The sequence below is a fragment of the Haliotis cracherodii genome, unplaced genomic scaffold (assembly GCF_022045235.1).
Source record: "Haliotis cracherodii isolate W230 unplaced genomic scaffold, xgHalCrac1.p SCAF_3, whole genome shotgun sequence".
NCBI classification, from domain to species: Eukaryota; Metazoa; Mollusca; class Gastropoda; order Lepetellida; family Haliotidae; genus Haliotis; species Haliotis cracherodii.
In genome coordinates this window covers 52,400,656-52,405,670 of record NW_027266286.1, presented here as the reverse complement: position 1 = coordinate 52,405,670, position 5,015 = coordinate 52,400,656, and positions in this window count along the sequence as shown.

Here is a 5,015-nt window from a genome sequence, read left to right as displayed (position 1 = left end):
CTATTGATTTGCCTGAAAAACGATCGTTCGCACGGCATATAACACGTCAGCTGTTGTGAAACTTTAATTTCGTAAACTTTTCATCGACTTTGTTAAATAATACCACTTTACCAAGGTATCGAAATCGTCAATTGAAATCCACATTTTTGTCAAGAACGGGGTACGATAATTATTTGAGGGTTTTGTGGGTATTATTATTATTTTGGTTTCAATGTCCTCTTGATATTGTAACGGTCATGTCCGTCCCCTTTCTAACCGCCTTTTGTAGAGAGAGAGAGAGTGGTCTCTGGTGCCTACAGTGACTACGACAGACAATGACAAATGCCTACAGTGACTAATGCCTACAGTGACAAATGCCTACAATGATTAATTCCTACTGTAACAAATACCTACAGTGACAAGTGCCTAGAATGACAAATGCCTACAGAGACAAATGCCAACGATGACAAATGCCTACAGTGACAAATGACTACATTGACCAATGCCTACAATGATTAATGCCTACAGTGACAAATACCTACAGTGACTAAAACCTACAATGACAAATGCCTACAGAGACAAGTGCCAACCATGACTAATGCCTACAGTTATAAAGGCCCACAGTGACTAATGCCTACATTGACAAACGCCTACAGTGAGAAATGCCAACAGTGATTAATGCCAACAGTGATTCATGACTAATAACAACAGAAAGTGTAGCTTTATTATGCACACCAATTCAGGCACCCATGCCCATAATTGTTCCAGTCAGGATTGGAGTGCACTTGTGCATGTACACAGTACACACTGATTGAGGTACTTAAGATTTAGCTTCCACAAAATAAGGTTAGCAATGGATACTGTAGTTACATCCAAGAGTAGGAAGTGAGAACAAAAATGATTTGTTAGTTGTTCAGTGAATAGTATTGGAATAAATGTGTTATATATGTGCACATATATTGGGTGATATTTTATTAGTGACACTGTGCTTAATCAAGAAAGAATCATTGTTAGCATGTATCAAGAATGAATATATATTTGTTAGATTGATAAATTGACGAACCGTTGATACAATGTAGTAAAAATGAACCATTGTTAGAATATATCAAGAAATAACCATTAATACAATGTTGTACAAATAAAGCATTGTTAGAATGTACTATAAATATACCATTGTTACAATTTAGTACAAATAAGGCATTGTTAGAATGTAGTAAGAGCCAATCATTGTCAGAATGTATAAAGAATTAAATCATTGTTAGAATATATCAAGAATTGATCATTGATGAAATATATCAAGAAGTAACCATTGCTAGAATAATATAAGAAGTAACCATTGTTACAATGTGGTACAAAAACAGTGTTACAATGTCGTAAGGAAGACACCATTGTCAGAATATATCTAGAAGTAACCATTGTTAGAATGTAGTAAAAATGAACCATCGTTAGAATATATAAAAAAGTAACAATTAATACAATGTTGTACAAATAAGGCATTGTTAGAATGTACTAAGAACAAATCATTGTAGGAATGTATAAAGAATGAAATCATTGTTAGAATATGTCAAGAATTAATCATTGATGGAATATGTCAAGAAGTAACCATTGCAAGAATGTATAAAGGATGAAATCGTTGTCAGAATATATCAAGTATTAACCTTTGATGGAATATGTCAAGAAATAACCATTGTTAGAATGTTGCAAGAATTAACCATTGTTAGAATGTTGCAAGAATTAACCATTGTTAGAATGTTGCAAAAGTTAACCATTGTTAAAAGGTTGCAAGAAGTAACCATTATTGGATTGTTGCAAGACTTAACCATTGTTAGAATGTTTCAAGAATAAACCATTGTTAGAATGTTGCAAGAATGAACCATTGTTAGAATGTTGCAAGAATTAACCATTGTTAGAATGTAGTGAGATTGAATCATTGCTGGAATGTATAAAGGGTGAAATCGTTGTCAGAATACATCAAGAATCAACCATCGTTAGAATGTTGTGAAAATATACCATTGCTAGAATATATGAAGAATGGAATGGTTGCTAAAATGAATAAAGAATTATATCTTTGTTGGAGTGTATACGAGTAGGTGGGTGTGCACATGAGCAGGAACGGGGACAGAAACACGCTGACCTTATTATAGTTGCATCAGACCCCATTATGACGCTATGTTAAATCCCGCGGATATAACTTCGATAACATTGGTCCATAAGTAATGACCAGTTAGTGCAGCACGTACTGAACAGGTAGTGTATGGCGCCGTTTGCCAATGACCATTTAGAGATGCAGTCATGCGGCTTGAGCCCGACTTTAAGGAAAGTGCTTCTAACCATCTTGGTGGTCGGGTCAACATAGCAATATCAAGATTAGACTAAGCGTTAGAATCGAGAACCAACTAAAGGGAACCCTTCCGGAAGATTTATCACTGCTTTTTCCGTTTCAAAAAACATTTGCAAGATCACCAGGCAGTGGGAGAAGCCAGTAGAACTGAGCAATGAGGTGAGATGCTTCGGGGTGCGTTTTTGCAGGAGATATAGACTTGATTTATAAATAAGCTGGTTTGAAAGGAGTGACGTGATTCGGTATATGTTCTAAATAGAGATTCATTTGAGTGTGATTTTCTCACTGGTCAGGGCAATGAGGTTAGATGCTTCAGGGTGCCTTTTCGCTTGAAATATATACTTGATTTAAAATTAAGCTAGTTTGAAAGAAGAGATGCGTTTGGGCTCTATCCTAAAAATAGTGATGTTTTTGAGCGAGATTTTCTTTCAAATGGTATCTGAGAAATATGTTTGAACAGTTGCTAAGATTATTACTTCTGAATGTCTATCTGCAAGATGAAACTATGACTTAAAACACTTTAGTCGGGGCCAACGGATCCCCATGTTAGACGGCTTTTACTAAAAGCATGGACTGCTGGGGACATGTTATGATCCATAATCCTCACGAAGACCTCCATAAACACCTAGTTTCGACAAACTTAGCCATGACAGTTTGATAAGTCTTCATACGGGCATGCATGACTTGTTTATTCCATACCTATGAAAGCAGTTTGTCATTTTGACTGGCTTACAGCCCCGCCAATCCAAAGTAGGACCAATGCGAGAGAACGTTTGAGTTTTTTCTTCTTTCTTCTTTCCTCGAATCAAAATTCAGTCAGGAAAAACACTTGTTCAATAGTGGAAGAAAAGAAGCCCATTGGCGTCTGATTTGCAAAGCAATACCGTTTTCTTTACTTTCATTTTTTTTTACCCTACGAACTAGTTTCATCCATCGACGTTAGAATATTTGACAAAATACAACCTTTAACCAAAACTGCCGGGCTAAAGAAAGTACGCACCCAGGTTTGATGGTGGCTAAAATGAAACAAACATGAAATGACTATTCGATGGTGCTGTATTTGATACGGGTATCATGGTTGTGTAAATCCAATTTCTACTCTCCTTTGCCCCGCAGTTTAGTACTTGAGAAACGGACTTACACGTAGTTGTAGTAATAGTAGTAGTAGTAGTAGTAGTAGTAGCAGTAGTAGCAGCAGCAGCAGTAGTAGTAGTAGCAGCAGCAGCTGCAGCAGCAGTAGTAGTAGTAGTAGTAGCAGCTGCAGCAGCAGAAGCAGTAGTAGTAGTAGTACTAGCAGCAGTAGTAGTAGCAGCAGCAGCAGTAGTAGTGAGTGAGTGAGTGAGTGAGTGAGTGAGTGAGTGAGTGAGTGAGTGAGTTGGGTTTAACGCCGCTTTTAACATTATTCCAGTTATATCGCAGCGTGTCAGCTTAATGTGGGAGGAAAGCCCGAAGTGATGCAGGTCTCAGACGTTTACCACTTCAGTGAAACCCACGAACACGGGTATGGTGCTGACAAACCTAGAAACATAATCGGGGCGAACCGGGATTCGAACCCACAATCATAGGTTTCTGGCTTGCCCAAGGGACGCAACTCTGCACAGCGAATCGCAGCGCCTTAGACGACTGGGCCACCCGTGCCCCCAGTAGTAGTAGTAGTAGTAGTAGTAGTAGTAGTAGTAGTAGTAGTAGTAGTAGTAGTAGTAGTAGTAGTAGTAGTGGTGGTGGTGGTGGTTGTAGTGGGGGTGGCGGTGGTAGTAGTAGTAGTAGTTGTAGTGTCAATTGGCTGTGTAGAGTTGTGTCCCCTAGCTGTATCGTTTCGTTTGCTAATTTTGTGATGTGTGTTACATTGAACAGGACGTTTCGTTTGCTAATGTTGTGATGTGTGTTACATTGAACAGGACGTTTCGTTTGCTAATGTTGTGATGTGTGTTACATTGAACAGGACGTTTCGTTTGCTAATTTTGTGATGTGTGTTACATTGAACAGGACATTTCGTTTGCTAATGTTGTGATGTGTGTTACATTGAACAGGACGTTTCGTTTGCTAATGTTGTGATGTGTGTTACATTGAACAGGACGTGGTGCAACTAAAATAGTGCCCCAAGCGGCCCTACACTGAAACCTCATTTCAAAACTACAGTGCCGAACGAGTGGGTGAGTGAATATAGTTTTACGCCGCTTTTAGCAATATTCCTACAAAATCACGACGGGTAACTCCAGAAATGCGCTTCACACAACGTGACGAGCGAACGTTCAAATCCATAGGCTAACCTACCAGCCTAGTTCCGACAGACTATTTAACTCCTTCAGGTTGAGGATATCCTTAGTAAGGCTGGCTGACCACAGGTCACAAAGCCAAAATTAATCGGTAAACAAGTGGAGAATAATTTAACACTTGAGGAGGTTCGTATTATCAAAATCGAACATTCTATTACAGTTTCCTTGACAGAAGCTACTATGACATATGTGTCACTGAGCATGATTTATCAGGAAAAATTAATCCTTTAAGTATTTCATAGAGAAGATGAATATTTGCAATGCAATATAAATGTTAATCAGTGTGTATTGATCAAGTAGGTAATGGAGCTTCAGTGTTGACCTCCATCTGTCTGACTTAGTGGTATTAATCGATCCTTGGTGGAGCATTAAACTATGTGTAATTATGAATAGGAGCTGTGTGTGAAGCCATATGTCAA